The 26,079-nt window shown below is 37.9% G+C and overlaps 1 long non-coding RNA gene across 1 annotated transcript; it reads left to right on the top strand.

The window, feature by feature from the left end:
- The first annotated feature begins 1,257 nt into the window (after positions 1–1,257).
- On the top strand, positions 1,258–1,687 carry LOC107621618 (uncharacterized). The gene is made up of 2 exons (XR_015907314.1): positions 1,258–1,359; positions 1,449–1,687. It is a non-coding gene; the product is annotated as an uncharacterized LOC107621618 (long non-coding RNA).
- The last annotated feature ends 24,392 nt before the right edge of the window (positions 1,688–26,079 follow it).

Here is a 26,079-nt window from a genome sequence, read left to right as displayed (position 1 = left end):
TATTAATTTCTTGACTAAGAATTACAAAATAACCATAGCTTGCTTCAAGCCAACAATCTCCGTGGGATCGACCCTTACTCACGTAAGGTATTACTTGGACGACCTAGTGCACTTGCTGGTTAGCGGTACGAGTTGTGAAAGTGTGATTTACAATTCGTGCACCATAATGCCGTAAAGATCATTAATAATGCCAATTTAATAATGCATGGTTCATGATGGCATGCATGCATGCTTTAATTGGCCGTGGTATTCATGGTAATGCATGTGCATATGTATCATGATGGCATTAATAATTAAATGCTTTATAGTCATGTGCTACGCTTTTAAAAGCGTGGCCTAAAGTTCGAAAACGTGCTCAAACTTCAAAGCGTGCCCCAAAATTCTTCTTTTTTCCTTTTTAAATTATTTTGTGCTTTTTTGCTTCTTTTTCTTCTTATTTCCTACAAAGTTCATCAAATCAAAATATCAAAGAAATATACCATTTAAGGGCAAAAGAATGCAGTATTTAAGCACTAATTATCAATTTCTTGTATGAAAAAGTATAGAAAAACATGACATGATGACATGTCATCATAATCCCAAAATCGTCTTACTAAAAACTGGTAGAAAAATTGGTTAAACCGATAATTAATCGATAAACCAGACAAACCAGCTGGATTTTTAAAGGCTCCAGTTTTTTAATTTTCTTTAAAACGGCGTCGTTTTGACGGCAGAAAAAATAAAAAACAACTAATCTAAGATGATGTTCCCCTCCCCTAACAAAGACACAAACCATGCCTCCCTTCTACAACGCTAATTTCCTCTTCCTCCAACCAACGTGAGAAGACACTCCACCATCGTTACCACAAGCGATGCCGGCAGTGACCACCAGCGGTTACAACTAGAAAATTGCTTATTACGGATAGATTTGGTTGCTTTTAGAGCGCATTGGGATCACGCAAGAATTTCTCTAATTTCTAACTTTCTTTTCACAGATATAAGAAATGTTGTAAATTACTTGTTAACAAACCAAGAGACATTAATAAAGTTGTGATTATTGTTAAATATCGGTCTCTGTCATTCACACCTTGAGCGCAACATAATGATTTCGTCTTGTCCTTGGGCAACTAAATATTGCAGTTAATTGAGAAAGGACCCATTAGAGACTATTTGGGACAGCCGTTAATGACTGCAATTAATGATTCCAATCCATTGTGGTCAGTGTTCAAGCAAGCTATAACATCAGCTGGAGGAAAGCTTTCAAAGCCTGAAGTTTTTGCTTCGACTACTGATGCCCGATTCCTTAGAAAAAATGTAATTCCAGTTCTTGGTTTCTCTCCAATGAGAAACACTCCCATCTTGCTCCATGACCACAACGAGGTTTGAAAATTCTTTTCCTATTTATTTATGATGACTAAATGATATTTTGTTTATTCTTTAAGTAACTCTGGCGACCTTAACTTTTGCAGCATCTACGAGAAACAGTGTACTTGAAAGGTATAGAGGTATACGAGTCTCTGATAAGTTCCTTGAGTTTGTTTCCAGAACCATCACAACCTTAGGATCTAGCAGTTGTTTCTCAAATAAGTAGGGGGTTGGGTTGCTTTGCTAATGTATAAAAATATTAAAGGATATGATATACTATGTTCTTTGGAATAAATATCTGAGGCTACTGTTGGTAGTTGAAATAGGTAACAAATACAGACTACAATATCTGTCTCCCTATGAAAATATAGGAAATTTGATACACTATTTTATAAACTTGTCTCCAGCTACAAAACATTCTTTTTTGTATGACTCCTATTTCAGCTACCTAATGTAGCCTGTGTTGTCTGCCCCATAAGGCAATTAAAAGCTAATAATAGAGAAGAAAAAGAAGTAAATCTTAATTTGTGATTGAGTTTTGAGTTGTATTATTTGTGCATATCATGTTGAGACATTGTGTTGATTTAAACATCATTTACCTGTGACAAAGTTAACAATAGTATTTGAAACCCTCCAACACTAAAGTTATCTTGGACACCTTTTCTTTGGTTGCTTCAACTCCATGCTCATAGTGAGAGTAGATAATTATATTACCCACTGCAGTAACTGGGTACTTTCATGAATCTGTAATTCATTCTTGATGTTTTCTTCCCTCATTGACATAAACTCAACGGTCAAACTGTATTTCATGAGCTCCATGGTTGCTATTTTTGTCTTTTGGGGTGTCATAGTCTTTAGGGCTTTGTCTAATTGTCTCTCAAAACAGTGTTAACATGGTCAATGATCGCTTGCTTCTCAAATTAACGATTTTTCAGCATTATTCCTTGGCTAGTGATATTGCTACATTAGTTCGTACAAGATTCTTGTTCGGATAGTAAAGTGTGATGTACTGATGTGTTAGTTAAAGCTGTTAGGCAAAACAGAATTGTCCAAGAGTTCTTAGTTAGTTATATCTGTTACTCCATACTATATATAGCTAGCACTCTAACAGACTCAATGGATAATCACAATATTTAGACAACAACATAATTCCTCTTTCTCGTCTCTTCTTTCTTCTCTCTTTCTCTATGAATGTTCACATGGTATCACGAGCCATACAGATTCATGGCCGATGATTCAAGTTCAATTGATAACACCAACAGCTACGAAGACTCCATTGAAGATACTGCAAATAATGGTGAATGCAACCGCCACCTCCGCCAACAAACCATTCAACATACCTTTAGCCGAGAAGCTCGCTGAAAATAACTCTCTCACCTGGAGACACTTTGCAACTCTCGATTTGCGGTCATGAATTACAAGAGCATCTTGAGAAGGACAAAACTCCATCACGTTTCGATTCTGCATCTGAAGAACGTCCAGAAACAGAATCAAAGTATAAAGAATGGCAAATTGGCGATTACAATGTTACGTCCTAGCTTTTTCCATCAATGGATGCATCCTTCAAACATTGTTGTTGGATGTCATTGCGCTCGTGAGATTTGGAGTCGTGTATACACCCTATTTTGCTTACAAGACAAATGTCATACTTGTTTCAAATCTTATTACTTTTAATATAATGTTTCTGTATTTCTTATTCTTAAGGAAATTTTTTTATAGTAGTAACCTTTATTTTTGATCGTGAGTCTTTTAGAATCTCATACTTTAAGATCACAAGATTTATACGATTTGAGCAATCTAACTTTTCAAGGTTCAATTTTGTTATTTGAGACTTATTCCATTTTTAATACAAATTCTAGATACATACATTGACAAACTTAATTTTAAAATAAAATATGTTCACTTAAGTTACATATTGTATAAAGAAAATTTATATGACGGTGGCTTCATCATAAATATCTAGCACAACGTTAGTATTTAGTTTTTGGACAGAAATATTAATTTGTAATCGATATTTTTAATACAGTAATTAAACATTGATAATAAATATGGTCAAACAATAAGTTTATCTTTAGACATATTTATTATTCACATAAAACTAGATAAGTATTACATGTTTATTATCATAAGTGCGTATATAATTTAGCCAAATACAAAACTTTCTTTGGGCCAATCCATACCCGTAAAAATTACTTACACATAAATTTATTTAGTGCGACTTACCAAATATTTTCAACATAATTTAGTGATTTCAGTCAAACAATAAGCCTATTTTGGATCGACTCATTATTCACATATAAACTTGAAAATTATATCTATTTTTTATCGCATATATTTTCTATCAATTGGCCAAACACAAACTTTCATTTGGGCCGATTAATGGTTGCATAATCAAATAGAAATTAAACATAAGGTTCATTATTTATTATTTGGTCAAACATTAAACTTTCTTTGTGCCGATTATTTCCCGTATAAATGATATGCATTGATTTATTTTTAATTAGTTACCCAAGCATATATTTATCATTAATATATATATGTAACTCTACCAAATATAGACCTTCTTTTGGGTCGACCAATATTCACATGAATTACATATCACCACACTCTTAATGTTCCAAATAAATAAATTTTCACAAAAAAAAAAAATACTACTTTGGAAGTATAATGTTTAACTAATTTATTTCAAAATCAAGATTTTATAAAATAGTTGAGTACAATCATCTAAATTGTTACTAATTTTTTTATGTAATAAAAATTGAAGATGCTCACATAATATAAAAATAATGGTGTTACACAATAAAACACAATGTATAACAACCATATAATATTGTGAGACCTTAATTATAAACATACATTTACATATAAAAATTAATAATTTTTTTGTATAACACAAACAAAAAAGAAAAATAATTTTGATTAAAAAAAATTTTTTAATTCTCAATGTTCTTAACCTAAATATATGCATGTACATAATGATTTTTATCTATATTACTCTTAAATTCACATACATATACATATAACTATGATACAATAAAATATAATTATATGAATGTCTTAATACAAAAATATAAGAATGACACGCAATTCAAATTTTGTGGGATCTTCTAATCCTTTTACAGGAATTCCTCACTTATTTATAGCAAGTAATGCAAGAATATTTATTGTTTATCAAATTGGATTCATTATAAGAAAAAAACTAAATAAAAATATAAGGAGAAACAAAAAGACAAAGCCATGAGTGTCGAAAACCAAAATATATCATCACAATAGACTCCTTTGTGATTTCAATGTGCAAATTATTAACAAACACAAAGGCCCTCCGTTCCAGAGATCAATAATAATGTCCTCTTCCGTTTTTTTTTATTGAATATTACGATCTAAATTATCCACTGCATCAATCAATAGATTAATTGTCTATTCATGAGAATATGACAGAAAACGTTGGTTCCAAACTCCCAACATTATATTATAATAAACCGAAATTCTAAAAACCGGACTGGACTGACTGGTTTGATTGGGTTAACAAGGAACTAATCATTTAACCGGTCCAGTTAACTCGATGGGTGGAAAATTAGATTCCACACAAAATTCACCGGCAAGTGTACCGAGTCGCATCGAGTAGTAAAACTCACTTAGAGTGAGGTCGATCCCACAGGAATTGATGGATTAAGCAACTTTAGTGAGTGATTAGTTTAGTCAAGCTAACATTGGTGAATTTGATGAAATTAAAGCAACAGAAAGTAAATTGCAGAGAAGTAAAATTGTAGAAGAGTAAATCAAGCTCAATGAAAATGAAACTGGAAAATTGAATTGCAATACTTGAAATGTAAAAGTGCAGAAAAATTAAGAGTGTTTCAAAGAAAGCTTTCTATTCTATCCTATTCTTAATGCTCTCTAGCAGAGCTAGCCTTTTTTTCTAAAATGGAACAGATGCCTTTTTATAGGCTTTTTACAAAATGAAAATGAAAATGAAATTAGAAACAAATTACAAAATGAAATTCCTAATCTAGCTTCTCTGTGTCTTGTGCCTTTGAGTGATATCCATGGGCTTTGCTTGCTTTAGGGCTTCAATGAAATGGGTTGATTTGGTTTTGTGGTGCTTGGTGGCTTGGGTCAGGAGGCATTTGTTTAAAAATGGGTTGGGGCATACTTCCAGTGGAGCGCTCAATTAAGTTAGTGAACTGAGCGCTACACATGCCTTGTTGTGTTGATGCGCCCAGCCTTGCTTGGTTCAGACATAGCGCTCAGTGAGGAGTTCTTAACGTAGCGCTACATGCCTTGGAGTAAGGCTCCTTCTTCGAACCCTGGCCACTTCATTTTGGGAGTGTCGCGCCTTGTTTTTCTTCAAATGGGCCACGAAAGCGTTGAAAGAGTTAACGTAGCGCTCAATTTTTAAATGCTACCTCCTTGGCTTGATGGGCTTCCCTTGGTGCGCGTTGCTTTTCTTGGTCAAGAGCGCTCCATTCATTTAATAAACTTTACATGCATGCCTTCCTTGCCTAGCCTCCATAAGCCTGAGAAAGTTAACAAAATTCACGTAGCGCTCTCTTTCTTCCTTGGATGAGCGCTCCGTTACATTTTATGAACGCTAGGCTTTTTTTGTTTTTAGTTGCATGCTTTGGCTTATTATTACTAATGCCAATGCATTCATTCATTAATTCGTTGACCTTAAAAATGTATTACATGCATGCTTGATTAGTAATGTGATGAGCGGATAATTTATACGCTTTTTGCCATTGTTTTTAGGTAGTTTTTAGTATAATTTAGTTAGTTTTTACTATGTTTTTATTAGTTTTTATGCAAAATTTATATTTCTGGACTTTACTATGAGTTTGTGTATTTTTCTGTGATTTTTGGTATTTTCTGGCTGAAATTGAGGGACCTGAGCAAAATGCTGATTCAGAGGCTGAAAAAGGACTGCAGATGCTGTTGGATTCTGACCTCCCTGCACTTGAAATGGATTTTCTAGAGCTATAGAAACCCAATTGGCGCACTCTCAATTGCGTTGGAAAGTAAATATCCAGGGCTTTCCAGCAATATATAATAGTCCATACTTTGTCCGAGTTTTGACGACGCAAACTGGCGTTCAAACTCTAATTTCTTGCCCTATTCTGAAGTTAAACGCCACAAAAAAGTTACAAACCAGAGTTAAACGCCACAAACAGGCTGCAACCTGGCATTTAACTCCAAGAGAAGCCTCTACACGTGTAAAGCTCAATGCGGTACTCAGCCCAAGTACACACCAAGTGGGCCCCGGAAGTGGATTTCTGCACTATCTGCACTTAGTTACTTATTTTCTGTAACCCTAGCTACTAGTTTAGTATAAAAACAACTCTTAGAAAGTTACTATGTACCTCATGACATTTTTACATTTCACATTGTATTTCTGACGGCATGAGTCTCTAAACCCCATGGTTGGGGTGAGGAGCTCTGCTGTGTTTCGATGAATTAATGCAATCACTACTGTTTTTCATTCAATCACACTTGTTTCTATTCTAAGATATTCACTCGCACTTCACCTTGATGAATGTGATGATCCGTGACAATCATCATCATTCTCACATATGAGCGCGTGCCTGACAACCACCTCCATTCTATCTGCACTAGCTTGAGTGTGTATCTCTTAGCCTCCTGGTTCATGATCAGAGTCTTCGTGGTATAGGCTAGAATTATTGGCGGCCATTCCTGAGATCCGAAAAGTCTAAACCTTGTCTGTGGTATTCTGAGTAGGATCTGGAAAGGGATGACTGTGACGAGCTTCAAACTCGCGAGTGTTGGGCGTAGTGACAGATGCAAAAGGATCAACGGATTCTATTCCAACATGAGTGATCCATTGACAATGGTGATCCACCAACATACAGCTTGCCATGGAAGGAGACCTGCGTGCGTGAAGAAGAAGACAGTAGGAAAGTAGAGATTCAGAAGACAGAGCATCTCCAAAATCTCAATCTGTTCTCCATTACTGCATAACAAGTATTATTTATTTTATGTTAATTACTTCTCATAAACCCAACCATTTTTATTATTAATTTCTTGACTAAGAATTACAAAATAACCATAGCTTGCTTCAAGCCAACAATCTCCGTGGGATCGACCCTTACTCACGTAAGGTATTACTTGGACGACCCAGTGCACTTACTGGTTAGTGGTACGAGTTGTGAAAAGTGTGATTTACAATTCGTGCACCATAATGCCGTAAAGCTCATTAATAATGCCAATTCAATAATGCATGGTTCATGATGGCATGCATGCATGCTTTAATTGGCCGTGGTATTCATGGTAATGCATGTGCATATGTATCATGATGGCATTAATAATTAAATGCTTTATGGTCATGTGCTACACTTTTAAAAGCGTGGCCTAAAGTTCCAAAACGTGCTCAAACTTCAAAGTGTGCCCCAAAACTTTAAAGGCTCCGGTTTTTTAATTTTCTTTAAAACGGTGTCGTTTTGATGGCGGAAAAAATAAAAAACAACTAATCTAAGGTGATGTTCCCCTCCCCTAACGAAGACACACACCATGCCTCCCTCCCTCAATGCTAATTTCCTCTTCCTCCAACCAACGTGAGAAGACACTCCACCATCGTTACCACAAGCGATGCCGGCAGTGACCACCAGCGATTACAACTAGAAAATTACTTATTACGGATAGATTTACAGATAGATTTGGTCTTTGTTACAGACGAATTTTTGGTTTCCGACAGCTTTTCTATAAAAGGCTCATTGGAAATTATTTACCGATAGATTTTTTTCTGTCGGTAATTTACCGATAGATTTTTTCCGTTATCGACAAAATTTCCCTCGGTAATAGTCCCCCCTTTCGTTGAAAAACTGTCAGATTTTTCGACAGATTTTCTGTCGGTAAGTTACGGACAGATTTCCCTCAGTAATTGTCACTTTAATTTCGCTTAAACCGTCCGATTTTTCGACAGATTTTTTGTCGGTGATTGAAGCCTTGGGAAAGCATTTTCAAACTCTAAATACAGACGGAAAATCCATCAATAAGGTAAAATAGAATTTTTTTAGATTTTTCCATTGCAAAATAAATATTCTTTCATACAAAATAAATATAAATTTAATGAATAAAAATTTTCATCTAACTTGTATTCAAACATATATAATATTTAAAAAATAAACAAGTTCATAGTATTATCAAACTAAAATAAAATATTAGTATCAAAAGAATGTCTATATGATACGGAAAAAATTTATCCTCCATAATGGCTACCGGCAAGTGCACCGGATCGTATCAAGTAATAAAACTCACAAAGAGTGAGGTCAAATCCCACAGAGATTAACGGATTAAGCAAGCAATAGTTGATTGATTATTCTAGTTAGACTATCATAATTGAGTGATAAGCAGCAAGAAATGTAAATGACATGAAAGTAAAAGAAAGCAATAATATACAAGAAAGTAAATGGCAAGGAAAATAAAGTACGGGAAAGTAAAGTGCAAGAAAGTAAATGACTATAAAGTAAATATAAGAAAGAAAGATAAAATGAACATTGGAATAAAGAGATATTGAATTCTCTGGATCAATTTCTTTCATCTCATCTTCAATCATGCAACTCATTGATCTCTTGGCAATCATGAGTGATTAAATTCCAATCCCTTGGCAATTCAATCTCTCTACTCTTGAACAATTGCCAATTCCTTGATCTAATTGCTCATGAGAAGAGATGAAGTTTGGTCACTGATTATGCCACACACCTTCACAGATCCAAGTACTGGGAGAATTACATGTCACTATATCCGACCAACCCTAAACCTAATCCAATGTGAGAAAGATTTCAAGCATGGTTCTATGATTCCTTTTTCAAGGTAATCACAAAACCCAAGTACATTCAATTTCTTTCCAAAGACAATTGAATGCTTGAACGAAGAACGAAATCTTTCTAGTAAATCAAAGAGAGATAAAGAGAAGAAGAAGAATAAAAATAATTTAATCCATCAAATAGCAATAGAGCTCTCTTTTCCAATGGAAAGAGTTAGTAATGCATAACTAAAATATTTACAAAGTAAGAAAGAAAATGGAGGAGAAGAGAAGTGTGGATGAGAAGAGAGAAATTCGAAGACTCTCTCCGTAGTGACCCTTCCAATGATGAACTAAAACCTATTTATAAGCTAGCCTAAAGTACCAATTGAAATAAAATTGAAAGTAAATTACAATTAAATGAAAATTAACTATTCTAGATGCTTCTTGTGGCCTTGATTGAGTGGCATTTGTGGGCTTTGCTTGCTTGATTTTGCATGGACTTGGAGTGATTTTAAGTCAACCAAAATGATGCTCCAGTGGTGTTTGGCGCTTGCATGGGCGCTGGTGTGCGAGCGTAAAAAGTGAGCGCCAGTCATTATGCGTACGAACCAAGGGTTGTGCGTACGCACCTTCGCAAACTTCCCCAGTGTGCGTACACATAGCAGGTTGTGCAAACGCACAAGTCCCAATATCTTTCTTGAAAATTAATCGAAGGCGTTTGCTTGTGAGGCACTCTTTGGAGAGTGCTAGGAGAGAGCGTGGACACTCCCAAGAGAACGCTATGTTTGACAAAGAACGCCCCCTGAGAGTGTGACACCATCATGCTGAGACTTGACTTGGCATTCTTGGGAGCACTTGAGGGAGAGCGTGGCATTGAGGTTGTAACAAGGGTGTCAAGGTGTTGTCAAAGGGGTGTCAAGTATGGTGACTTAGTGGCATTCTCCAGCAAGTTTATTGGAGAACTTTGGGGAGAGCGTGGTTGTTGGTGAGGTGAAAGTGGCGGTATCCATGAAGTTGGCTGGAGAACGCTGATAAACTCCAATTTTGTGGTTTATCTTGTCTTGAATTTAGGGTATTTTATCAACTTTTCTCATATTTATTCAATTAAATAGCATGATTTTGTGAATTTCTCCTATTTTTTGTGCTTAAGAGTAAAAACATGCTTTTTAGGCCTTTAAATCGCTAATTTTAATTCACTTTAATTCCATTCAATGTCTTGATATGTTTGTTAAGTGATTTCAGGATTAGAAGGCAAAGATTGGGTTGAAGGAATGAAGAAAAAGTATGCAAAAATGGAGAATTCATGAAGAAATGAGGATTTTCTAAACTCAAGGCCACGTGCACACGTCACCCACGCGTACGCGTGAGAAGGAGATTTGCCAGCGACGCGCACGCGTCACCCATGCGTACGCGTGACAAGCGGCACGTGATCTCACTAAAGGCAATACGCTGGGGGCGATTTTTTAGCTCAAGGAGGCCCAAATCCAACTCATTTCTGATGCTTTTGAACCCAAGGATTGCAAGGGAATCGGGGGAGCAAATAGTGTAGTTTTCATCATGTTTTAGGGTAGAATTCTAGTGAGAGAGACTCTCTCCTCTCTCTAGATTTTAGGGTTCTTATTTCAATTCCTTTTAGATCTATGTTTTAATCTTGTTCCATTTTAATTTTCCTTTACTTTTATTTATTCTAGCACGTTGGTTTATCTACTTCTCTTGTTAATTCCTTATTTTGCTCTCTTTTATGTTTATGAACCCTTGTTGAATTTGAATTTCTTCTCTTGAAATTTTATGTTTCCATGTCCTATTATGTTGATCTTAGTTACTATTGTTGATTTTTTGCTTATGTTAGTTATAGCTTTTAGTAATTCTTGCATTTCGTGATGTTTACTTTTATTGCACTCTAGGTGTTTGTTAAAATACTTTCTCTAGTTATTGAGTAGTTTTTTTACTCTTGACCTCGAGTCATTGGGTCTCATTGAATTGGTGATATGAGAACCCTTAGTGGTCAATTTGATAACCATTAACACTAGCCTACTACTAAGTCAATTGGTAGCTAGGTTAGGACTTATGGATTGATGTTGATTAAGCCTATTTGACGTACTTCAAGCATGAAGTTGATATTGTACGTACTTCAAGCGTTGAAGTAAACTTAATGGGTTGGTCCCTCATAATTGTCAATATATGGTTTGTAGACAAGGATGGTGATCTCAATTCCTATGCCTAGCCAAGAGTTCTTTGGTTTTCCTTTATTAGCTAATTGTGATTTACTTTCTTGTTATTCACTTTTCTTGCCAATTACAAATCAAACCCTCCTTTGCCCCTTCATAGCCAATAATTGATCACTTCATTGCAATTCCTTGTGAGACGACCCGAGGTTTGAATACTTCAGTTAATTTTCATTGGGGTTTGTACAAGTGACTACCAATATTAAAATTTGATTGAGAATTATTAGTTGGTTTGGAACTATGCTTACAATGAAGAAATTTCATTTCTATTAAGGAATTTCTAGACCGACAATAATTCTCACTATCAAATTTTTGGCACCGTTGCCGGGGAATTACAATGGTGTTATGTTATTGGCTTTTGTGCATATGTTCATATTATGAATATCTTGATTTTTGGTTATTTCTTGGTTTTGCTAGTAGCTAGGAGTTTGCTTTCTTTATTTCTTATTAGTTTTTATCTTTGTTTTCTCTTTTCATTATGAATTCTCATAATTTTGGCTATGAGTGTGGTTATAACTATGTTGTAGGAGATGGAAATTACAATGACAACATGCATCAAGGATGGAACAATCAAAGATGGAAGGAGCCTAAAGGATTTGATCAACCTTCTTGGAAATAACCTTCTCAAATGTGCTATGAGCAAGAGCCATTCCAAGATGCATACCAATCAAATGGCTATGGTGGACCCCCTTATGATTATCAACATCCACTACCCTATGCCTGTGAATCCCCTCCACAATATAGCCCTCAACCATCATACTCACAAGCCTCATACCACCAAACACCTCCATATGATCCCAATTCATATCCATCATACCAACCACCTTGTGAACCATATGAACTATATGTAGAACCACCCCAATTCCACCACCAATACCCTCAAGAACTACCACCTCTATGCCATTATCAAGATGAACCACCTCCCATGTATGAGAATTTTCAATCACATAATGAATACCCCATTCCACCAAAACCTTCCATGGAAGAATATCCATGTCCATCAATCCAAGAGCAATATGATCCTACCTATGTTAGTCAAGTGGAACAAGTGCCATGGGATCGTCTCAAAGAAGCAATTGATCGGCTTCAAAGCAATCATCCGTCAAAAGGAGCAAGAGGAAGCCCAAAGGATGAACGAAGCTATCGAGGCTAACCTTGCCAAAATTAAAGCCAACTTGGATTCATGGGATTCATACCGTAGACAAAGCATCTCCACGGATGAATGTGAGAAATCAACCGAAGAGTGGAGCATGAAGGAGATTTTAGAATCCCAATATGAGGACAAGGAGATGGAGTGTGTTGCGAAACAAGTGGAAATGATGGAAATTGTTGATGAAGAAGAAGTGGTTGAATACCTAGGTGAAGTTGAACAAGAGGTGGAAGAAGTTGAGCAAGTAAGCTCCACCATTGAAGATGATTCCACACCAACCAATGTGTCTTTCGAAATTGATGAACCTCCCTCATTTTGTTATGGAATTGATGACACGGATGATCATGCACAACCTCCGACACATGGTTTGAGCAGTGAGGGATGTATAGAAGAAGTTGGTGAACAAGGAATTTGCATTGAAGATGCTTGCCAAGAAGTGGAGGTATTCAAAGAAGAGCACATGGGAGTGGAACTTGCAAGATCATTGGGGCCATCCCTTCCTAAGTCACCATCCAACATAACATTCAAGTGGGTAAAATTCTTCTGCCTAAGCTTTACTTTCTCAATTGAATATTGTTTTCTTGAGACGAATGGGTAACTTAGAGCTCCTTGTGGAGTTAAGAGCAAGAGAGCATTGGTTAATGGGTGGAAATGCCAATCAAGGTTCCTTATGGTTGGAAACTCAAAGTCTAAGTGCAATGGTTGGTATAGTTCTAAATTTAATGGGTCTAGGAAGATGCTTTGGTGTTTACTTGAGAATTTGGATCACTTGCCACCCAAATGGAATTGCCTTGATCAACTTGAAGATGGGTGTAGAAACAAGATTTGGGATCCGAAAATATATGAAGATCAATTTTGGGAGTCCTTAGCTTGTGTGGAACTTCATCAAAGCTTGGTGATATTGATTTTGAATTTTGGAGCTTATTGGAAGTCAAAGCATTGGTGGAAGTTCAAGGATAAGTACAAGCATAAACAACCTTGACAAGGAGCCTCCCAATTGTCCAGCTTAAGGACTTAAACTAAAAGTGCTAGTTGGGAGACTGATACGAAGAGAACTATTGTTAGTCTAGATTTTCACAAAATAGAATTCTATCGTTGAAAGTATAGCTTAGACCAACAAGTAATTCCCAAGATCAAATAGTAAATTCAAATCAAAACATATATAAACTGAGAGTATTTAGCTCCTGGGTCATTCTCCTTAGGAATGCAATCGAAGTGTTATACGCTTTTGGTTGTGAGGGCAAGGAGGGGGTTTTGAATCAAGAAATGAAACATTGAAAGAACTAAGCAATGAAAAAACTAAGAGGTGAGCAAAATTGTAATTAATACAAGTAAAGAGAATTGTAAGATCAAAGCTAGTGAAAATGCTAGAAATGCAATAAAGGGCCTTGACTTGATAATGAGGTTCTTAGGATTCCTATCATTGCCATAACCACAACTATGGTAATTACCATGAGTCAATCTCGCCTAATTAACCCCAACCATCGAGGAGTAAGTCAAGCAAGCATAATTGACCTTAATCCATACGTCCTAACCAACTTACCAAACTAGTTGCTAAAAGGCTAGCGTCAATGGAAACAAGAGTCAACTAACTACCCAAAAATTATCACTAAATGTCGAACATTATGGCTCTAGTATCCTAGGAACTCGAACCACAAGCCAAGATGTGAAAATCTACTCAAAATCTAAAGTTGGCATTTTCACAAACACCTTGTGTTCATAAAAGTAAAGTATGGAAAATTCCAAAGTAAAATAGAAAACTATAAGCAACTATCAACAAAACCAAATGTAAACAAGCAATCAAACATAAAGGAAGCATGAAACATAAAATTCATTGATCAAAACTCCAAAAATACAAAAATTGCAAGTATGAACAAGTAACTTGAACCAAAAGAGAATGAAAGTAAAAGTGCTATAATTAAAGATGAAATTGAGGGCACTTACAATTAAAGAAGCAAAAATCCAAAATCAAAGCTTGCTATAAAATGCTATAATGGAAATGGAAATGGAAATGAAACCATAAGAGAGCAAAGCTATACTACTCCTACTCCTACTCCTAATTACTATGAAAAACTATCTAAAACTCCTAATGAAAAGCTCCCCTTTCATATGTGTTGATTTCCCCTTGATATACCCTCAAAATTCAGCCATCCAGCCTTCCAAAATGGGCCAAGAGGCCTCAGAAATCGTGAAGCACATGTTTCATTAATGCAATCATGTGCAGGGACCTATGCGGATGCACAGACGTGTGCGTCCGCACGCTTGGCTGAAAATCGACTGTGCGTACGCACACTTCACTGTGTGTGCTTTTCCTTGTTTTCTTCATATTTTCTCCCTTTTACATGCTTTCTTCCACTTTTGGCCATCCATTCTTGCCTCGAAGGCCTGAAATCACTCACAACCCATATCATGGCATTGAATGACATAAAAGTGGGATTAAAAATTACTAATCTAAGCATTAAAACACATGTTTTCACATTTAGAATCAAATTAGGGATCAAACACAAAAGTATGCTATTTTGGTGATTAAGTGTGAGTTCATGTGCCAGAATCCATTCAAATCAAGCCAAAATATATCATCCAGTATGAATTCATCAATTCTCCCACACTTAAACAATAGCATGTCCTCATGCTAAACCAACAAGGAGAATGATCAAAGGGGAAATCAACTTATTAAATGCAACTATCTATACGCATGCAAGTATGTATATATTATATATATCTATGTATCTATAATGTCCTATTGATTTAGTGAAAACAAACAATCAAATTCCATGCAAGTATATATGTATAGGGCTAAGCAAAGAGTTAGTTCAATGCAACAAAATCTAAATAATTGATTCAACTCATCAAAATTAGGCACTTGCAAGAATGCGTGATAGGGGAAGTGGAAACATAGAATTGAGTACTTGAACCCTCACTAGGTGTGTATACACTCTAAGCACTCAGTGTTCAGGGTCAATTCACACAAGTCTCTTTCCAATCATGCTTTCAAGGATTTACTTTTCATCTAACAATCAACAAACAAGTGATGCATGAATGCAATTATCATGAGGACTTCATATGGTTGTAATGGGGTTAGGGTAATGTGGGATAGATATGGCCAAGTGGACTAAATGTAATTGAATTCTTGATTAGTTTAAGTCTCCACATCAACCCGTATCAACCAAATCAAAATAAAATGCAATCCTAACCTTCTATCATTTTCTATTCACTAGCACCCATGTATGCTTTTCTCACATATGCAATTCCTTTATTCATTTGTTTACTCTTTAGGGTGCCTTTGCGCCCTTTTTATGATGAAGAGTTTTTTTTTCGAATTTAGAATTGCATATAGTTAAGTAGTTCATACATGAATGTTCCCATTTTCCATAATTTTCAATGAATTCCCGAATTAAACATTCTCTTTTACTACCAAAGTTTCCCAGAAGAATCTCCCACACTTAAATGAATCACATTTCTTCAACCTAAGCTAATCAAGGATACAATCTAAGGTACTTCATAGTTTTTCGCTTAGGGCTGTGATGTGCTAATATCAAGAACAACGGGGTAAATAAAACTCAAAGGGGTTAACAATGGTAAATGCAAAGGGTAGGCTATATGGGAAAAGTAAGCTTGTAAACAAAGACGGCCTCAATCATACTCAATACAATTCAAAACATCAATCATTGGAAATAAAGAATCAAGCAAAACCAAGATCACAATCATAGAATAGATATGGCACACAATGAACAAAATTAGTGGTTAAAATGTGTAACCACTCAATATAGCTCAAAAGCTCACAAGGTAATTGTTCTTACTCTTCTATGTTTCACAAGAAATCCATTCAAACAAGTTTGAAAAACAATTTTTCCATTCAATTCAATAAAAAGCCCAAAATTCTTGAAAAGTTGTTGTTTTTCACCAAAATTATTTTCTATATATGTATGTTTGTATGTTGTGATGGATGCAAAATTTTTCAAAATTTCCTAGTTCTTTCCCTAATTTTCAACAAGCAGAAATTAACATGAACAATTAGGATCCAAATGAGCTAGGCATAAGCTATTCTATTCACATCATCCAATCACAATCTATGTCTATACTATATACCATGCAATGTAAAGATGCAATATGTATATATATATATACCAAAATGAAAGTGCAAAAGTAAAGATAACCAGAAGCAACTAGTATATAACAAAAGTACTAAACAGCAGTGCATAAGTCAAAGTACTAAAAATATCTACAAAAAGCATAATAAAACTAAAAATAACTAAATGACAAGTGTTAAGGAGAGAATGTTTACACCCAGAAATCGTAGATCCTCCCCCACACTTAAATCATGCACTGTCCTCAGTCCTCAAAATAATCAATCGAGGGGATCAACCATGAGAAGCTCCACCGTCAGATGGTGGTGGGTGGTGGTGACGCTGATAAACAATGAGGGCTCGGGATGTTACTGGTGTGGTTTTAACTGCCAGCTGCTCTAGTGTCTGGTCAGCTGTCTCGACTGCCATCTCCACTATCGGCACAGATCCAGCTGCCGGCTCCTCGACTCTAGGCTCCTCAACTGTAGGCTTCTCAACTGTCTGAACTACTACCTCCTCAATCATGGGCTCCACGGGTCACTGCTCAAGGTGCTCGACTGCCTGGCCAGCTTCAGCTGCTGGCTCCTCAGATGCAGGCTCCTCGGCCTCAGGCTCTGGTGTATCTGGAGGAGATGGCCTAGGGTCTCTACCCTCAAACTTCGCCACTATCCATTGGAAGCAGCGAGTGTTACGGTGCTCATCGCGGTGAACGGCCTGGAGGATCTCCCGGCACAACTCATATGGTGTCTGGGGTCGGGGTGTGGATGTGGGAGCTGTAGGAGGTGCTGAAGGATCTACTGCTGATGATGGAGGCTCAGTGGTCTTCCTCTTCTTCTACGGTGGTCCGTCATAGTCACCGTATGGGAAGAATGGCTGCTTACTGATGTAGATAGACGTCCGGTCTGTTGGGCGTCTCTCCACTCCAGATAAAGCGGAGAATTCGGTGATCAACGATGGGAAGGGAATGATGTATTTCTGCTGTTGGTTCACCTTCCACATCGACTCTCTAATAAGGGAAAGAACAGAGATCCTCTTCCCCTCAAGAATAGTCCACAGTAACACTGCCACATGGACTCTTATATGCGTGGCATGCGTGCTCGGAAGAATGTAGTCGGTAATGATCTGCTGCCAGATCTTTGCCTTTGGATTGAGATCAGTGCACGCAATGCTCAACGGAACCGCATTATCCCCTTTGCTGTACTCCCATCTAGTCTCAGGCTGGCCAATCTTTTCCAGAACCACATCCCAAGAAATCTTGCCCGTCGTCACATCCTTCATTATTTGAGTGTAAGCGTCGCGAGCCAGAGGAATATGCGGAATATCCAAGAGGGCCTCTAAAGCAGTATCAGAGGTGTCCAAGGTGACACCTCTCAGAAAAACAGTTGGGGCATCCCTCTTTAGGAAATTTGCATAAAATTCCTTGACCTGGTGTTCATTTACTTCCACCGGATCAAATTTTACGAATTTTCAATGATAAAAATTTAATCTGTTAAGAATCTGATCCGCATATTTCTCAAGCAGGTTTAGCTTTCTCTCACTGTGAAAGGCCCATTTTTCCAGTTTCTTGTATTGTTCTTGGGCTTTAGCATTAATGAATGTGTTCAGTTGGTTACTCAGAGGCACAAGAGGAGGACGAGCCAAAGGATTGGCTTTCTCCTTCCCTTTGCGGGCCATCCTGTAAAAGACAAACAATAGGATATAATTCAGGAGAAACAGATAAAATTCGCAGAAGGAAGAAGAAAACAGTCAAACAATTCAAATAAGAGCCAATAAGAGAGACAATCATTCAATTAAGGGTAAATATGTATAAAATAGTTGAACACTCAAAAGAAAATGTACTTTCCCAAAACCAAGCAACCTAAGTGTCATAAAAGAAAGTAATCAACAATTAAAGGGCATACATGACTTAGGTGCATAATGTAAGTGAATTGAATTGGAAGAAATGATAGTTGCAATTGTGCCTTGGAAATTGAGAGAGTTTGCAAAAATTGGCACAAAAGCTAGGAATCAAAGCCATAGTGAAAGCATGACATATTCATGTTGAGAAGATCAGAATTGACCACATGTAAATAGCTTCTTGTCCAAAGCAATGCTTGATTGAAGCACAAATTGCATTGCTCAAAAATATAAAGGAACAAGTGGCTATGTATATGGTCATTGATGTTAAAAATACATGAATAAGCATTTGATCAATTCACGGAGAAAGCAATGTATGTACTGCTGCCGATGACACCAAATAGATTTCAAAATTGGGAGTTTAGTGCTAGTTTGGTGTGTGAGCAAAAAGGAATGGGCAGTCAGCACATAATGCAGTAATTCAGCATGCTATGCACTTAAAAGTACCAAATAGAATGATCAAAGCTTTAAATTTCATCCCCATTTGGTTTCAAAAACAAAATTAGCAATGAAGTGCATAGTTTGCAGGTTAATTATTAAAGGATGATATGCACAACAAAAAGTGATGTCAAACAAGATGATCACAAAGGTAAAGTAAAGCTCAGATTGATGTTTCAGCAAAATGAGTTCACAAAGTGCATACTAACTCATCTCAGGCAGCATTCACATTCAACAGAAAATTGGCACAATATGTGAAGAAATTATGCAAAATTGAAGAAAATGCAAAATCAGTGTTGATCAGACACAAAAGATTGGTGAAAAATCCCATTCAAGCATTTCAACAAGCATAATATGTGCAGAAATTAGAGGCAGCAATCACAGTTTAATATACATTGCAGCATTCAGAGTGCATTCAAACGCAACAGCATTCACGGCTAAGTCCCAGAAAAAATCCAGTTTATCAGCCAGCATCACATATATTCAATCAGAAATCAGAAGTTATCTAACCTATAACCACCTAGTGACTAGAACATAGTTAAAATCAGAATTAAAAACATGTAAAATAAAACAGTGGAAATGGAACAGGAGCAGGGAAATAGGGGTTGAAACCTGTAATGCAGAAGGAAGAAAGGAAGCAGATGGAGAGGGGGAGGTGGTGAATGTTGTGGCGGTACAGAAGCTCGCCGCCACTGGTGATTGGTTACCGGAGCTTTGAAAGTGCGGCCTAGGGCTGCTGTGGTACAGAGACAGAGAAGAGAGGGGGGGGGGGGGCGGCGTGGTGGTCGCCGGTGGTGGTTGGTCGCGGGGTGGTTGAATGTTAGGGGTTAGAGGGTTCAGAGAAAGGGAAAAGGGTGACAAGTGCTGGTGTTTTGGAACTGAAGCACGACACTCCACCTTTTTGAATTAACGTTCGAAAAGGGACTTGTGGGGATGCACAGGGTCGTGTGTGGACGCACACAGGGAAAAAGAAGGGAGGGTATGCGAGCGCACACAGTCGTGCGGACACTGCGGGCAGAAGGTGAATCGCAGCCTGTGCGGACGCACACGGGGTGTGCAGACGCAGAGAAGAAGAAAAGGGGTTGGGGTGCGATCGCACAAGAGATGCGGTCACCACGACCAGAGAGGTCATTACAGGCTATGCAGGCGCACAGAGCTATGTGCTCGCACAAAGGGTTTTTTTTGAAAGGGTGATCAGAGTGAAGTGTGCGGACGCACGCAAGGTGTGCGACCGCACAGAGAGAAGGGAAGGGATGCGTTCAGACGCACAAAGCATGCTTCCGCCGCGAGCAGAGGGAGTGTTTAGGGGTGTGCGGGCGCACATTGTTGTGTGGACGCACAAGTTCTGGAAAACAGGGGAACTGTGCACGCACACAAGGCTATGCCGATGCACAGGTCTCTGTTCTTGCAACAAAATTTTGGCTTTAAGGCACAAGACTTGATATCCAAAATAGGTTTTCAAGTCCCAAAATATCACAAAACTCCCAAGAACATAGTATTTCACTAAAATTACTTAACAAACATTAAAATAAATCTAACAAACCAAGCAATAGAGCCAATTATTCATGAAACAAAAGGTAAAAAGGAGAAAGTTAGAAAGATATTACCATGGTGGGTGATGACAAGTCATCCTAGCTTAGTTTTACTAGTCTTTTCCTTTGTTTTCAATAAGTTTTATGCACTTTCTTAGACCACAAGTAAGTCAATTGGGTGGAATTTCATGTTTCCTTAGATTCAATCAACCATGGATGAATTGATGCATTTTCATGAGTTTTGTGCCATAATTGCTTATATGACAAGAAGAAGAATAACTCTCATAATTATAGCATAGCTTTGATGCAATTGTTGATTGATGATAGGTGGAATAAAGCTTGGAAGAAGGTTGCAAGAATGGGCTTGGAAAGAAGGGATTCACGTTTGAGCTAACGTTTGCCTCAAACATGAATCCAAACGTGAATAGCAGCTGAAAATCACCACTGGAGGTCGCCCACGTTTGCACCAACGTTTGCCTCAAACGTTGAGGCAAACATTGGCTGAAGATTGATCAAGGGAAGGGCCAACATTTGCGCCAACGTTTGCCTCAAACGTGAGGTCAAACGTTGGCACCATAAGAGCAAGAAAGATAACCTCTGAAGCATGGCAACGTTTGCACCAATGTTTGCCTCAAACGTGAGGTCAAACGTTGGCCACCTTTTAGCATGGAAGAGCACCCCTGTTTGATGGTTTAATTGAGCCACATTTGCGCCAACGTTTGCCTCAAACGTTAGGCCAAACATTGGCTAGAAGAGCTGCTTGGGAAGGGCCACGTTTGAGCTCACGTTTGACCTCAAACGTTGGCTCAAACGTGGATGACAGCAAGGGGCCGATCTGCATAATGGGTTTCACGAAGACATTTGAGTCAACGTTTGCCTCAAACGTTGACTCAAACGTGAATGGTTCATGGTCCGGTTCACAAGTGGATTTCTTCCCAACACCAAGAGCAATCAACAGAGGCTATTATCAACCCAATTCCATCAAGACCAAGGCTTAAACTCAAGGCTCTAAGACCATTAGAAGAAAGTGTATAAATAGAAGTTAGTTTGATTTAGGAGGGACGTCAACTTTTACTTTTGAATTTACATCTCTTGGAGGATTTTACTTACTTGGATCTGGGAGGAGAATTGAATTCTCTTCCTCTTCAGTTTCTTGTTTTCTTTTCTGCAAAGTTTTACTGAGTCCTGGGTGTTGAGAATTGAGGAAATTCTGTCTCAATCTCACCTTGAGATCTCTTTTTGTTTCTTTCACTGCACCATTGGAGAATTGAGATTTGAATTCAAGTTTTCTTACTATTTTGATCTTTAATTTGTTGCAATTGATTTCTGAATTGGATCAAGGAAGGTAGTGAGATCTAGACTTGGTTTTCTAGTCTCTTGACCCTTGAGATCTGAAATTTCCTTTTAATTCTTCTGTTGAACGCTTCTTCAAGCAATTTACATTTTCTGTTTGAGATCTACTGCAATTAAATTCATCTTTTACTTCCCTGCTTGTTGCAATTTACTTTTCCTTGTTTAATTTCTGCAATCCCAATTCCCAACTCCTTTTATAATTCAAGAAATTTACATTTCTTTCACTTTAAGATTCAGCCATTTACATTTCTTACACTCTAAGTTTCTGCAATTTACATTACTTGTTCTTTAAGATTCAGCTTATTTACTTTCTTTGCTCTTTAATTTCCTGCAATCTACCCCTCTCCCTTTACGTTTCAAGCAATTTAGTTTCTGCAATCACTCAACCAACACTTGATTCTCTTGACTAAATTAACCACTAAACTAAAATTGCTCAATCCATCAATCCCTGTGGGATCGACCTTACTCACGTGAGTTATTATTACTTGATGCGACCCGGTTCACTTGCCGGTTAGATTTGTGTGTTTGGAATTCGTTTTCCAAATTTTACACATCATGTTTTTGGCACCATTGTCGCGGATTGAAATAGATTGACAATGATTAAGTGAAGTGGAGATCTAGATCAAGCACTTTTTCTTTTCTGTTTCTTTAACTTTTAACTAACACACTAACTGTTTGAATTTTTGCTTAAGCCAACTAACATTTCACTTCAGCCATGGATTGAAGTGTTATTGCCTTTCTAGTGTTGTGTGATTCTTATGCTTTGGTTGTATGTCAGGTACAAGGAGAATTATACCCACTTTTTGTGAACAAGACGAAAGAACCCTCAGAAGATTAAGAAGAGCTGAAAGAGGGAAAAACATTATTGGAGAAGAGGAGTCAGAAGAAGAATTCCAAGATATAGAGGAACACTTAACAAATCCACCAAATGGAGCAGAAGAGACAGCCAATAACAACAATAATCCGCCACAGAGAAGAGTTTTGGCTTCCTACACATGTGAAGATCCTAGACAGTGTGGGAGTAGCATTCTCACCCCAAATGTTAATGCAAATAACTTTGAACTAAAGCCACAACTCATCACCTTGGTTCAAAATAATTGTTCTTATGGAGGAGGACCACTTGAAGACCCTAACCAACACTTGTCCACCTTCTTAAGGATTTGTGACACTGTCAAAACCAATGGTGTGCACCCTGACAGTTACAAGCTACTGCTATTTCCATTTTCTCTCAGAGACAAAGCCACTCGATGGTTGGAGTCCTTGCCACGAGACAGCATCAACAATTGGGATGATCTAGTAAACAAGTTCCTTGCCAAGTTTTACCCACCTCAAAGAGTTATTAGATTGAAGACTGAAGTGCAAACATTCACACAAATGGATGCTGAACCCTTGTATGAGGCATGGGAAAGATACAAAGCTCTAATCAGGAAGTGTCCACCAGGAATGTTTAGTGAGTGGGACAGATTGCAGAATTTCTATGAAGGCTTGACACTGAAATCTCAAGAGGCTTTGGATTATTCAGCAGGAGGCTCTTTACAACTGATAAAAACTGCAGAAGAGGCTCAAAATCTCATTGATATGGTGGCCAACAACCAGTATTTCTTTGCTCACCAAAGGCAATGCCAACCATCACAAAGGAAAGGAGTGATGGAGTTAGAAGGAGTGGACTCAATCCTAGCTCAAAACAAAATGATGCAGCAGCAAATTCAACAACAATTTGAGCAAATGGCCAAGAGGATTGATAGCCTCCAAGTTGCAGCAGTTAACACAAGCCAACCATCAACCACATGGGTGCAAAATGAAGAAACTCAAGAGGAGCAGCAGCAGGAACAAGTCCAGTACATGCACAACCAAAATTCTGGGTCAAAGAGGTGTATGGAGACACCTACAATCCATCCTGGAAGAACCACCCAAACCTTAGGTGGGGAGACAATCACAGCCAGAACCAACAACCATGGCAGAGGAACTCGAATCAAAACACTTCAAGAAATAACCAAAACCACAACCAGCAGCAAACTAACCAAAACCCTTACAGAAAACCCCAAAACAACTACCCCAACTCCAACCATTATCCATCCAATAACCAATCCACCAACCAAAATTCCTACCATTCACCATCCATATCTCACAACCAACCGCAAACATCACCAGAATCTCAAAGAATCACTAACCTGGAAACCTTGATAGACAAAATATGGAAACACCAAGAAATGACAGCTAAGAACCAAGAAGCCTCCATAAAGAATATGGAGAGGCAAATTGGTCAGCTCTCTAAACACCTTGCAACAGAGAGACCATCAAGTTCCCTGCCAAGTGACACAATTCCAAATCCTAAGGAAGAGTGCAAGGCGATACAGTTAAAAAGTGGGAGAGTATTGATGAGTAACAATGACATTACAAAGAAGCAAGTGGAGAGTAGCAAGAGGCCAATAGAGGAGGAAAAGCCAACACACGCAGAGGAAGCCAATGATCAAGATGTGATGCCAAACAAGAGCACTGAGAAGCCGAGAAGGAAAGAAGACCAACCAACCACTTTGCAAAAGGGAGAGCTGGTTCCAGGACAGCAGGAAGTGGAGAAGAACTTTACACCTCCATTGACCTATCCTCAAAGGTTCAGCAAAGAGACTAAGAACCAACACTTCCATAAGTTCCTTGAGACTTTCAAGAAACTGGAGATAAACATTCCACTGGCTGAAGCATTGGTGCAAATGCCTCTATATGCCAAGTTTTTGAAGGAGCTTATCAATAAGAAAAGGAGTTGGCTGGAGAAGGAGACCATGTTGCTCACTGAAGAATGCAGTGCTGTACTTTAAAAGGGAATCCCACCAAAGCTTAAAGATCCAGGGAGTTTTGTAGTTTCTTGCACCATAGGCAAAATGACATTAGACAAAGCTCTTTGTGATCTTGGAGCTAGTATCAACTTAATGCCTTTATCCATGATGAGGAAGCTGACTATAGAAGAACTCAAACCCACCAGGATATCGCTAGTCATGGCAGATAGATCAATCAAGACACCTAACAAAATTGTGGAAAATCTGTTAGTGAAAGTTGGGGATTTTATCTTCCCCGCGGACTTTGTAATCCTGGATACTGAAGAGGAAAGAAATAATTCAATCATCCTAGGAAGACCATTTCTAGCAACTGCAAGAGCTATTATCGATGTAGAAAAGGGAGAGATGATCTTCAGAGTACACAATGAGCAAATGGTCATAAATGTTTTCAAGTCCATGCAGCACCCCCCTGAGCTAGAGGATCACTTGACAGTGGACATGATAGAGAGCCTGGTGGAAGAAATGTTAGATATTAATCATCATGAGCAGGAAGAGGAAAGTAACCAAGAGACAATAGAAGTGCAAATAGCCAAGATTTCCAATAACAAAGAGGGGAAGCCAGACAAGAAGGAAGAAGTGCAAAAACAAGAATTAAAGCCATTACCTACCCATCTCAAATATGCATTTCTAGGCACATCATAGAGCTTCTCAGTGATCATAAATTCATCCCTGACAAAAGAGGAAGAAGGAGAACTACTTGATGTACTCAAAGCTCACAAAGATGCTTTAGGATGGACCATTGACGACCTGAAAGGCATCAGTCCTGCAATGTGTATGCATAAGATTCTCTTGGAGGACAATTCCAAGCCAGTAGTTCAACCTCAGAGAAGGCTAAATCCCACAATGAAGGAAGTTGTCCAGAAGGAAGTAATGAAGTTGTGGAATGCAGGGATAATCTTCCCAATATCTGACAGCTCATGGGTTAGCCCGGTTCAAGTTGTACCAAAGAAAGGAGGAATGACGGTCATCACCAATGAGAAAAATGAGTTAATCCCTACTAGAACAGTGACTGGGTGGAGGATGTGCATAGACTATAGAAGATTGAATGATGCCACAAGGAAAGATCATTTTCTCTTCCATTCATTGATCAGATGCTGGAAAGATTGGCCGGCCATGCCTATTATTGCTTCTTGGATGGGTATTCCGGGTACAATCAAATCGTGGTGGATCCCAAGGACCAAGAGAAGACTGCCTTCACATGTCCATTTGGAGTTTTTGCATACAGGAGGATGCCCTTTGGGCTATGCAACGCCCCAGCCACATTTCAGAGGTGTATGCTCTCCATTTTTTCTGATATGGTCGAAAAGTTTTTAGAGGTCTTCATGGATGACTTTTCTGTTTTTGGTGACAATTTCAATGCTTGCCTGAAACATCTAAATCTTGTCTTGAAACGGTGCCAAGAAACTAATTTGGTTTTAAAAACGGAGAAGTGCCATTTCATGGTACCCGAAGGGATTGTTCTTGGTCACAAAGTTTCAAGAAAA

Source organism: Arachis ipaensis, chromosome B10, assembly GCF_059453495.1.
Source record: "Arachis ipaensis isolate K30076 ecotype BB chromosome B10, ASM5945349v1, whole genome shotgun sequence".
Taxonomy (NCBI): domain Eukaryota; kingdom Viridiplantae; phylum Streptophyta; class Magnoliopsida; order Fabales; family Fabaceae; genus Arachis; species Arachis ipaensis.
Note: the sequence above shows the minus strand (reverse complement) of the source record. Positions and strands in the feature narration are given on the sequence as shown.